Source organism: Equus asinus, chromosome 1 (assembly GCF_041296235.1).
Source record: "Equus asinus isolate D_3611 breed Donkey chromosome 1, EquAss-T2T_v2, whole genome shotgun sequence".
Taxonomy (NCBI): domain Eukaryota; kingdom Metazoa; phylum Chordata; class Mammalia; order Perissodactyla; family Equidae; genus Equus; species Equus asinus.
In genome coordinates, this window is record NC_091790.1 from 154487989 (window position 1) to 154500851 (window position 12863).

Sequence of the window (12863 nt, forward strand, 5' to 3'; positions counted from 1 at the left end):
AGGTCATGTTGACCTTCATAAGAGCTCTTCCGATGGAATGGTGGAATAGAAACCCTGACTGAAATGGTTTCAAAGAAGAATGGGAGGAAAGGTTGTGGGTGTGGTGAACATGGACATTCTTTTCAGGAGTTGTGCTGCAAAGAGCAGCAGAGAACTGGGACGGTAGCTGGCCAGCAAGACGGGAACCTCAGTCCTATAACCACAAGGGACTGAATTCTGCTGACAAGCACATGAGCTTGGAAAAAGACCCTGGGATCCAGAAAGGAACACAGTCCAGCTGACACCTTAATCACACCTTGGAAATTGGGAGATAAAGAATTTATGCTATTTTAAGCCACTAAGTTTCCAGTAATTTGTTATGCAGCAACAGATGACTAATACAATGGACTGAGTATAAAGTGATGTTAAGGAATTATTAACTCATAACTGTTACAACTTGGAGTTACAAGAAATGTCCTTTCTTCTTTAGTGGTACATACTGAGGTACTCAGAAAGTGTCTGGGATTTGTTTTAAAATAACGGTAAAGAAATAAATAGATGAAAAAATATAAAGAAAATATGGCAAAATGTTACTAATTATTAGATCCATCCAGGTGATGGATATACAGGGAATCATTCTACTATTCTGTTTTATGTATGTCTGAAATTTTTCATAATAAAATGTAAATATATATAATATAGATGCACATGTATAGAGAGAGGGTTCAGTCATAAAGCTCCTTTCTCCTCCTCCTCCACCTCCACCTCCTCCTTCTTTACGTTGTTGTTTCCTGATCGTCTCTTTCATTCGTCTCATTTACGAGGGTGTCCTTTTTTGCCTGCTGTCTCTCTGAAGGGTGTACCTATTAGAGCATATTTTCATAATCTTCTCCTCTGAAAAGTTGGATTAGCCTTTAAACTCCAGCCCTTCATGTCATGGAGTCCAATGTGAGCTGACTCTGAGGGACGGCCACCTCCTCTCAGCAGGTCTGGTCAAACCCCTGGGGGCTGCAGCGTCATTGAACAATGGTCCTTATTCGGCTGCCTTTCAAGGGCCTGGTGCGATCTCCTGGTGCCAACCCAGCTGTCTTTTTTATCATTCTGCCCTCTCCTCCACCACGTCGGCCTGGGCCTTAATTTTTTCTCAGAAACCCAATTCCTTCGGCAGAAGCCACGTGTTCCGCTCAGGCTCCATCTGACAGCTGTGGCCCCTGGCTTGGCCCCACAGACATTCAATGTTCCTTTTCACAGGCTCTGGGGTGTTCCTGCCAGGAAAGTCCACTTCCTTTACGACTCTCTCTTTCATGGTGTCACTCTTTTGGGCCTTGAGTGTCATGCCAATTCCTTGCACACTTGATGAAAGGATTCGGGGGCAGAGAACTTGAATCAATGGGGTCTTTTTATTTCTGAACATCAGTAAACAGAACAAATCAGTTCAATGAGTTCAGACTCTCAGTTATTTCCATGCTTGCTGCAGTCTCTACCCAGCATTAAATGCCACTGAAAATGCCTCTTGTTATCTGCAGCTCATGAAGAATGTCACTCTTTTTTCTTGGTTTGAACACACTCCAAAACATTGGTCTGAAAGATCGGTTTAACACAGGGGGCCCTGAATACAAAAATCTTTAACTTTCCCTTTTACCCAGCTCACTGACATTATTCTAATCATTTTCTTTCCTCTTCATTTTATTCTGCTCTCTGACAGTATTTTTATTTGTTTTGTAGTGTAAAACGCAATCATTTATTCTCCAGACTAATGAAGATATGCCAAAATCTTTTCCATTGATTAAGATACAAATAATTAGTTGTACCTCCACCAAAATGGCCCCTTCTCACCTATGTCATTCTCAGTGTGCACGCCCAGGAAGGACCCTTCACAGTATATTTAGCGGTACCAGCAAAGACCATGCCTTCAATATTTTTTACTTAAAAATAGTCAGTGGTATATCTATTTACTGAGAAATAAAACCACAGAACAAACATGCCTGGAAAGATCTTGAGGTTAAAAAGTCTGTATATTGTCTCCTGTAATACTGAATGCCCCCATATTTTCAAAAAGTTAAACCTTTTATAATGAAACCATTAATCCCAAGAGCATAAGTTAAGTGGTGCAGGTGATACAGCTTCCCCAGATACTGCCAACACCTGTGAAACCCTTAGCACAGTGAATGGATTCAGTGGCAGATTCTGAAACCAGACTGCAGGGGTCCCATTCCAGTACTTACTAGCTGTGTGACCTTGGGTACATTACTTTACCTCTCTGAGCCCTAGTCTTCTCATCTGAAAAATCAGAACAATTAGAGTATCTACCCCTGGTGGATTGTTGTAGGGATGTAAAACATTTTGATTATTGTCCAGCATATGAAAAGCAACCGTCCCGGTCATTGTCATTGTGTCGTCCTGGGTGGATGATAGTTAACTCTCTGATCTAGCCTCACACCCAGCCAGAGGTCTTCCCGCAGAGCTGCCTCCATCCTTCCTCACACTCTTACTCCCTAACACCTGCCCGTGCCTGGCGAAAACCTTGGGTGTTTTCGCACTCTTCCAGGGGTCTGCCACTCCCCCGGGGAGGACGTTCCCTGGCTGTGGATGAGAAATTACCCAGCCTTCACCTGAGAAGCAGGAATGATGCGGAAACTCCCAGGTCACAACATGAAACAGATCCGGTTTTTCAAGGTGCTTGTTCACTTTGATTTTTTTTAATATTAACCTAGATGAGGAGAGTTGAGTTAATTTTATTCCTCCCTTTGAAGCAAATTCTCCTCATTAGTCTCCTCATCACTCTGTTCCTTTGCTTTACATTCTCTTTATCACTTTCCCCCCTCGTATCCCCCCACCCCCCATCCTGTGTTTAAGGGACTCTGCTTCCCAGTGTCGGTGTGCAGGGGGCGTCATGGTCGTGAATGCACGTCCTCACCTCGCCTAAGTGTTAGGTGTAAGGTTCCCCTACAGTGTTAGCTCCCCGCTGCTGTGAGGCCCACGGGCCTTCTCCCTGCTGCTGGCTTCCCCGAGGGGCACATCTTCACTGTTCACTCCCCTTCCCAGTTGGCAGACACCCAGCTCGTCCCCAGCCGTCCTCCACAACAAACCAGGGAAAAGAGGGGTTTCTCGGGAAATGGTCTTGGGAAAACTTGCTACCAGGTCGATAGAGATAAAACTGGATCCCCACCTAACACTACCCACAAAGTGAACTCTAGATGGATTAAAGACCAAAATCTGAGAGCTAAAACAACGGGGTTAATAGAAGAACGTGTGGGTGACGAGCTCAGTGACCTGGGGGAGGAAAGAACGTCTTCGACCAAACTTCAAAAGCATGAAAGTCGTTGAGCGTTTCTTCCACTCAAACTGGGCCTCCAGTTCTCTCTCACTCGCCTCTCTGTCAGCCCTTCTCAACCACAGAGAGTTTTTCTTTTAAGGACAAAAGTGGAAGAAAATACAACTTTAAAGACTATCCTTTCCCTAGTTTCAGTTTTCCCTTCCTGTAAAACCAAAAGAGAGTATTTTTCAAAAGCTCCTCCTTGACCCAACACAAGGGTCAGTCATCCACGGCCCACGAGCCTAATCCAGCCTGCCTCGTATTTTTGTACGGCCTGCTAAGAAAGGTTTTTACATCTTTAAACGGTCAAGGGAAAAAAACAAAAACAAAAGAAGAAGGTTTGGGGACGCTGGAACAATGTATGAAATACAAATTTCAGTGTCCAGAAATAAAGCTTCATTTGAACACAGCCACACTCACTCGTTTACACACGCTGTCTATGGCTGCTTCCTCGCCACGACCACAGAGTTGAGTAGTTGTGGCAGAGACTATACGGCCCACAAAGCATAAAATATTTACTCTCTGACCCTTTACTGAAACCAAGGCCCAACCCCTGAACTAGACTGGATGGCACCTTGAGGATGGGAGTCATATCCAATATGGCTTTTTTTCTCCTGGTTGCTTAGCACACAGCCTTGCGGGTAATCAGCGCTATTTATAACACTTCGGGATACTTTTGCTGTCAGGTAACAGAATATCCTACTGATAGGGTTTTCAATTTTCACATAACAAGAAATCCATAGATAATACTGACATTGATTCAACAGCTCAGTGATGTCAGATCAGGGCCCTGGGTCAAGATCTCTTCCCTGTCACCTCAGGGTTGCAAGATGGCTGCAGCAGCTCCTGGAATGTTTCCCCAAGTGACTGTGTTCAAAGGTAGAAAACTGGCAGCGACACGGGCAAAGAACTTGATTGAGTATACCTCCCTCTTACAAGGAAGGGAAATATTCCCAGAGGCCCCAACAGACTTCTCGTGGTATTAGCCAGAAGTGATCACATGCTCACTTAGGCCAGTGCGGGCACCCCGCTCCCTTGAGAAATGGAGATTTCCACCCAAAACTCCAACGGCGTAAGGGGATGAGGAATAAGGGAGTAGATTTGGGTTAGGCAATGAATAGTGTCTGCCCTAAGGTTGACTAACGGTGAGGGTGACTTTTGACCTTAGAACGGCAACTCAGAAATCTAAACTATTCCTTTATGAGTGGAACCAAGCAATAGCTTAATTCCAACCTTTCCAAAGACTGCTACCTCATTTTAAAAGAGAATAACCTTCCCAAATCGTTTCAGATGGGTTTCAAACCACAGAAACACCAAAATTAACCGATAGCTTTTACAAGTTCTGCTTGGCCTTGTCTAATGAAATTTAATGTTCCACAGTCAGAACCCTTCTGCAGAGTCCTACAGCATGAGGCCATCAACTGAACAGTGTCCCACAGTCCTCTTGTAGTCAGACCTCTTATATTCATAATGGCCAGCTCATCAGGATCGCTGGAGTGATCTTGTGCAATGGTTAAACAGGCAGTCAAACAGAACCATAGGACTGGCTTATAACCAAAGCACACTGCTACATGTCGAAAAGAAAGACTGGGATGTGAACACACAAGTCCCAAGGAGACGCGAAGCCAGCGCCCAGCACGTGATGGCGGTCCCCATCAGTTAGAGCCAGAGGCTCCATGGACATGCCCCGACAGATGGCTCCTTTGATCCTCCAGACTCAAGTTACACGTTCTGTTTATGAATCTCAGCACACTCGATTCAGTAGATGAGCAAATGAAGGCACAGTCGAACAAGAGCTAACAAGAAAGTAATACAACTTTTAAACGTGGAAATCACGAAGTGCCAACTTTATAAAGAGAGCTATGATATGGTGGTTTTTATAGACTTAAAAAATTTGGCTGCTCTGCTTACTCCATATCACTGTTTCCCAACTTTTTTTCAGTCTGTGACTTTGGTGGGATCTGTCCCCATACTCTTTCCCTGTCCTGTTCTGACAGTCCCACCTGCCGTTAAGAACCCATGCAGGGCCATAAATGAGTCTGTCCGCGCAGTCCTCCCCCGCAGAAACTTGGAGAAAATAGGGGCAGCGAGATGAGAAATTACAAGCTTATACACAGCAAATAAAACATTTCATTTCACAAAGACAACTGTCTTGACCAGTTCAGTGCATAGCCCTGACTTCACAGATGTTTCCAATTGTCAGGAGATAGTGAGGAATTGGTCAAAAGAACAACAAAACTTCTAGAATTTTAAATATTAAAGCCTTGACCACTGCCATGAACCATAGTCTATCCAAACTTCTCCCAGAAATTCAAATATGGCTATGGAGGTGCCCTCTGCTTCAGTCACATCTGGCTAACACACACACACACACACACGCACACACACACTCAAAAATCATAACAGAATTTGCATTCTGAGGCAAACAGGTGAAAAGAAAGGAAGACAGGAGAGCTGGTGTCAGCTTCCAGCCGCATCCTCTTTCCCACCCAGGATCTGTGGATCCCCGGGCCAAGCGAGGGTGCCGTCTGTGATGTTCGCCCCTTAAGTCTGACTCTGCTCAGAGGTCTCGGCTCTGGAACACCATCGTGTTTTATTTTATACGGCTGGTCACACTCTTCACTGAGCTATATTTCTTTCGCATTTCCATGTTTAGTTAGAGGTATTGAGCAAAACCCTTGTTTCGTTTTGAATCATTTCATGAATGAATGTATACTATTCAGCTATAAAGCTTTTCATTCACATGATTAGCAGTGTTCATATGATTAGATTCACATTCACATGATTAATTTTAAAAAGGTAAATACATGTGCAAGAGAGTTATTGTCCAAACTCAGTGAACTAAAAAAATGCTGAAGGTAAAGAGGACAAGATGGGAAACTTCTGGAATGTAGCCTCTTATAAAAACAAGGAAGAGTGGGTTATTATGTGTGTGAGCTGTCTTGTGTATCTCAAGGTATCTATGTAAATATGTTCTATGAAATCACATTCTAAACATTTTTAAAACTTTCCCATGTGTACTAAAATCAGAACAAGCTTGCTGCTTTTTATATGAATGAAACTTTCATTTGTTTTATAAATTTCATGTGAGATTTAGAATAGCCCTCTCTTATTGATGTGAGGCCTCCAAACCTCAATCTACAAGAATATTCCAGAGCCTACTCTATGCCTTACCCTGTGATAATAGATTGTATATATTTCTGTTTAAATCATATCCTCTTCAATTTAATAAATGGTGTTCAAAAATTTTTGGAAGATGTGATGCACTGAAAAAGAATAATATTATCTCTGTGGTATTCCTTCTCAAAATGCAGAACTTGAACCTAAGCATGAGGAAGCATCAGACAACTCCAAAATGAGGGGCATTCTATAAGAAATTGGTCAATATTCTTCAAAAATTTTAATGTGATGAAAGATAAAGGAGGCTGAGAGAATGTTCCAGATTGAAGGAGACTAAAGAGACATGACAAATAGATACAACGCATGATCCTGGATTGGCTCCTGAATTGGGGAGGTGGAGGAACTGCCATAAAGGATGTTACTGGGATAACAGGAAAAATTTGAAAATAAACTGGGGATTAGATAGTAGCATTATATTGATGTTAAATTTCCTGATTTTGATAATTGCACTGTACTTATATTAACAGAATGCCCTTGATTTTAAGAAATATCAGCTGAAGAAAAAAAGGATAGAGGAGCATGATGTCTACAATTTACGGTTCATTAAAAAATCGTAACATGTATGTATATGTACACAAGTTTGTGTAAATTAGCATGCAAACGTGGCAAAGTGTTAAAATTAGTAAACCTAGGTTAAGGGTATATGGGAGTTGTGGTATTCTTGTAACTCTTCTGTATGTTTGCAATTATTTCAAAATAAAATTGAAGTTAAAAATTAAGGGAACATACCTTACCCTTCTGAAATCAGTTGCCTTGAGAGATTTCACTCTTGGCTAACACAGAAACACTATCTTGAGCAAGGCACTGATGACTAAGTTGAGATGAAAAAGTTTTGCAACTGAGCTTTGCAAGATCTATTTCCACCATGAAGAGAATGCTGGAGACGGACAGTCAAGGTGTAGGGGAATGGTCATTAAATCAATTATAGGTAATGGGAGCTTGACCTCCACATGTCTTCTTCTTTATCTCCACTCCTGGGAAAACCGTCAGAGAAATAAATACCACATGTACATTAAAACATCCTCCCTATTACACTCACTTTGCATTCAAATCAAGCTCAACCCTTCCTGGCTGTAGGGTGAGCAGGTCACCCCCACAGACTGCAGAGCTCAGCACCCCTCCAGCCTCTGCTCTTCTCTGGGTCACGGTCCCCACGACTTCTTCTGCCTGGAGCAGCACAAGCCCCAGGCCATGCTTCACCCCCGGGAGAAGCCTTGCTTGTCCCTCCAGAGCTGCGCTGTGCGACGCTCCAGCCCTGGCACATGCAACCAGTGAGCACCTGCAATGTGCTGGTCTAAACTGACATGCGCTGCAAGTGTAGACCACTCACTGGATTTCCAAGACTGCGTGAAAAGAAGAGTGTAAAAGATCTCGTCAATAATTTCATATATTGATCACATGCTTGAATGTTCTTTAGATATCCTGAGTTAAATAGTGCATAGTATCAAAATGATTTCAACAGTTTCTCTTTAATTTTTTTAATGTGGCTAGCAGAAAATTTTAAATCACATACGCAGCTCCGTTATATTTGTATTGGACAGCGCTACCCGGATGGAACGGAGCAGCCTCTTTCTTCATGCCCTCGCTGTGCACCTGACGTATTCCTATGTCACCCACACATACTTCCTCACCTGGCTGCTGCCTCCGACGGGACTGTAAGCTCCACAAAGCCAGGAGCCTATTTTCCTTTTTATCCTCAGTTTCTAACATCCTGCCTGGCACACCTGATGAAGGGTATGGTGGAGTTAATCATTAATGTTTAAAAAAAGAATCATAATCTTTTTTTTAATCAAGATGAAATTCATATAACATAATATTAACCATTTTAAGGTGAACAATTCAGTGGAATTTAGCACATTCACAATGTTTTACACCCACCAGCTCTATCTAGTTCCCAAACATTTTCAACATACCAAAATAAAACCCCATGTCCATTAAGCAGTTACTCCCCATTCTCTCCTCCCTGCAGCTCCTGGCAATCACCAATCTGCTCTCTTTCTGTGGATGTGTCTATTCTGGACATTTCCTATAAATGGAGTCAGAATATGTGACCTTTGTGTCTGGTTTCTTTCATTTAGCATAATGTTTTTGAGGTTCATCCACATTATAGCATCTATCAGTACTTCATTTATTTTACTATTTTTTTTAAAGGTTAAATTTCTTTTTTAAAAATTTAATTGTGGTCACATTAGTTTATAACATTTTATAAATTTCAGGTGTACATCTTATATTTCAACGTCTGTATAGACTGCATCATGTTCACCACCAAAAGTCTAGTTGCCGTCTGTCACCTTACACACGTGCCCCTCAACCCCTTTCACTTTCCACCAACTGCCTTCCCCTCTGGTAACCACCAATCTGTTCTCCATATTTATGTGTTCGTTTGTTTGTTTATCTTCCACATATGAGTGAAGTCATACGATAATTGTCTTTGTCTGACTTATTTCGCTTGGCATAATACCCTCAAGGTCATCCATGTTGTTGCCAATGGCAAGATTTTGTCTTTTTTTATGGTTGAGTAGTATTCCTATACTATTGAATATCTATACCTCCTTTTATTTTTTTTTAAATGTTCTTTCTTCTATTCATACCATTCCCTCCTACCTGGAATGTGCTCTCTGCATGCCTCCTCTGCACTTTTCCAATTTGACTCATCCTTCAAGACTTAAGTCAAGTCATACTTTCTGCATAAAGACTTCTCTGCATCTTTCATCTTCTTTGAACTCCTTTGACTCTATCTACATGACTTAGTTTAAATATCACACACCAATGATGTTTATTATTGGTTTTAAAATAACCCAACAGAAAACAGTGTGGAGAGGGGGTTGGATGAAACAAGGCTGGTCATATATTGACGATCGTTGAAGCAAGTGATGGGTACACAGAGGTTGATTATGTTATTCTTTCTATTTTTGTGTATGTTGGAAAGTTTCCAGAATAAAATATTTCAAATAGTGTCTCATACTATTACCTGTTCTATGGGTTAATGTCTTATTCTCCCAATAAGGTCCTATGCTCCTTTGAGGTCAGAGATTGCCATTCATGCCTTGGCTGATGATGGCTGCCATAGAAAAGCAGACTTCCATTGGTGCTTGCTGAATTAAATTCTATCTGAGGTGTTTAAAAATTTCATTGAGAAAAAGCCGAGTTTAGGTATGAAAATAAAGATCCAAGACGCTATTTTATCATCAGTTTCCTGGCCTTTCTTCTACAGTCAAAATGTCTTTTGATTTCTGCTCTAGCTTCTTCTTTCTTGGGCTTACAATTGATCTCCAATGAATGAGTGCAATGCACTCACTCCAGTGTTCTGAGACGTTTATGGATAATCCACAATTATCATAAAACTGGAAGCCAGGTTTCCATTTAGATTCCTGTTTTGGCCCCTCCCTTCTTTCTCTCTCCATAGATCCCATTCTATTTCTCCCTTCTCTGTCCACTGTTCTATGGGTACCAAAGGTAGAAAAGAAAGGAACATACTTATCATTGCTTCTACATCCACATGATAAACTTTCATATATCACTCTCCTTCTACACTAATAATTCAGAGAAAGTACTTTAAAAACAAATCTAGGACTCAGTGTGATAATCCACATTTTTCTATACCTACTGCTCTTTCTAATCTTAAACCGGGCCAGTAACTCCATCAGAAGAGTCATGTCAAAAACTGTTTGCAGCCAGCATTCCAAAAAGCAAAACCCTTTGCCCGCATCTAGTGTCCAATTCCTTCAGGTGGAAAATTAGGCTAAAAATACAGCAGCAGTTGTCGCTGTGATTGCAGAGGTGACCAGAAAAGGATTCACTTTGGGATTCATTTTCTCCTCTTTCCCTGAAAAGCAAGAAAAATATTTTGGTGGAAGAATAATTTCAAAACAAAGTAAACCTGGAAACAAGGGAGTTTAATCACTTATTCATGCGAAGAACACCCAGAGAGGAGAGACCGAAGAAACAGACACAAACAGAAGTCTCCAGGTCATTTGTTAATGCTTCAATCCGAAAACCATGATTCTGATTACAACACGTTAAAAAGCCCACATTAGGACAAGGCAGTCACATGGGCTTTCTCTCTCCTTGCACTGATTCTATCTTGATTTTTTTCTTGCCTTTCTGCTCTGCCAAATATCAAAGGTTTTGTTTCAACAAGTCTGTAACCTCTGGGAGGTACTTCCCACCACTGCTCTCATCACATGCTCTTCCTAAAGAGGATTTTTTGCTAAGTCACCTGCTGCATTACCGAGATGGGCGGAATAATGACCCCCCAAAGACATCCACATCCTAATCCCCGGAACCTCTGAATATGTTATATGGCAAGGGGGAATTAGGGTTGCCAATCAACTGACTTTAGGACAAGGAAATTAATCTGGATTATCCAAGTGAGTCCAACGTAATGACAAGGGTTCTTATAATTGAGAGGGAGGAAGAAGACTCAGGGCCAGAGTGAGTCAACGTGAGAACGGCTGTACCTGCCGCAGCTTAGCTTTGAAGCAGGAAGGGGGCCACTAGCCAGGACGTGTGGGAAGCCTCTAGGAGCTGGAAAAGGCAAGGAAACATTCTTCACTAGAGCTCCCTTGCTGACACTTTGATTTTGGTCCAGTGCCACCCATTACAGACGTCTGACTTCTAGAATGTAAGATAATAGATTAGTGCTGTTTACAAGAGTTGCAGAGAAAATGACCTTAATTTTTATTATCTTGCTTAAAAACACCAATTTGGGGGCTGGCCCAGTGGCACAGCGGTTAAGTGGGCACATCCTGCTTCAGCGGCCCAGGGTTCACTGGTTTGGATGCCAGGTGCGGACATGGCACCGCTTGGCAAGCCATGCTGTGGTAGGCATCCCACATATAAAGTAGAGGAAGATGGGCACAGATGTTAGCTCAGGGCCAGTCTTCCTCAGCAAAAAGAGGAGGATTGGCAGCAGATGTTAGCTCAGGGCTAATTTTCCTCAAACCAACAACAACAAGAAAAAAACCCCACCAATTTGACCTGAGAAATTCCTAAAATTAAAGATGTTAGCTCCCCCACTGCCTGCCATGACTCTTGAGTGTGGCCACCTCCTGCCACTCCACATGTCCCTGTTTGGGTGGCTGGTGCAGTCATTACATCTCCGTCACTGCTTCTCATTTCGGGACTGTAGCCACCACAAGAGGCGTCAGATACCAGGACGCTTAGAGGCAATTTAGTACATTCTCAAAAGTTGACTATTACTTTTCTCAATATCATTTCCAAAAAGAATAATCACATCGATAATTCCAGGTATTTGAGATGCCCCCTTCTTTCAATGAACTATTTCAAACAATCCACGATATGATTTTATTTAAAACAAAACAAAACAAAACAAAAGCTTGAGGATATTCTTTATCCAAAACATGCCTATCTCTGAATCCTACAAAGTAAGCTAATTTATACGTTGTCAACTGTTGATTAGCAAGGCAGAATTAAAACCTTCTGGTTTCTTCTTCACTTCCCTCCAGCTGCCTACCTTTTTGCCTGTCACCGTGGTCATTGCCATCCTCCCTTGACAGGGTGGGGAGGGAGTGAAGACATAAAAAAAGATTTGATCACTGTGTCTGTCTCTCTGTTAATTAAGGTTTTGTTATGGAAGAGTTTAACATTTCCAATTTATTTAGAGACAGCAGTAAGTAATCTGGCCCAAAATACAAGCCTGAATGAATCGTCAGTCACAAAGGACAGTGATCCTTTTTTTTTTAAAAGATTTTGTTTTTCCTTTTTCTCCCCAAAGTCCCCCAGTACATAGTTGTGTATTTTTAGTTGTGGGTCCTTCTAGTTGTGGCATGTGGAATGCCGTCTCAGCATGGCTTGATGAACGGTGCCATGTCCGTGCCCAGGATTTGAACCAGTGAAACCATGAGCCACCGAAGGGGAGCGCACGAACTTAACCATTCAGCCAAGGGGCTGGTCCCAAGTTTTTTTGTTTTGTTTTGTTTTTTTCTTTTTTTGAGGAAGATTAGCCCTCAGCTAACTACTGCCAATCCTCCTCTTTTTTCTGAGGAAGACTGGCCCTGAGCTAACATCCATGCCCATCTTCCTCTACTTTATACGTGGGTCGCCTACCACAGCATGGCTTTTTGCCAAGCGGTGCCACGTCTGCACCTGGGATCCGAACCGGTGAACCCCGGGCCGCCAAGAAGCAGAAACGTGTGAACTTAACTGCTGCACCACCGGGCCGGCCCCACAGTGATCCTTAAAGATACATCAATAGTAAGTTTTCCCTAAACTAAAAAGCTCTTTTTCAGTTATAAAAGTTACACATTTGTCGTAAAAAGCAAACAGAACTATATAGATTATTCACATTACATAAAACTAATAAATGCTTCCTTTATTCGTTCATTCATCCATATTGGAGCACGGTTTTATTTCAATTACGAATAAT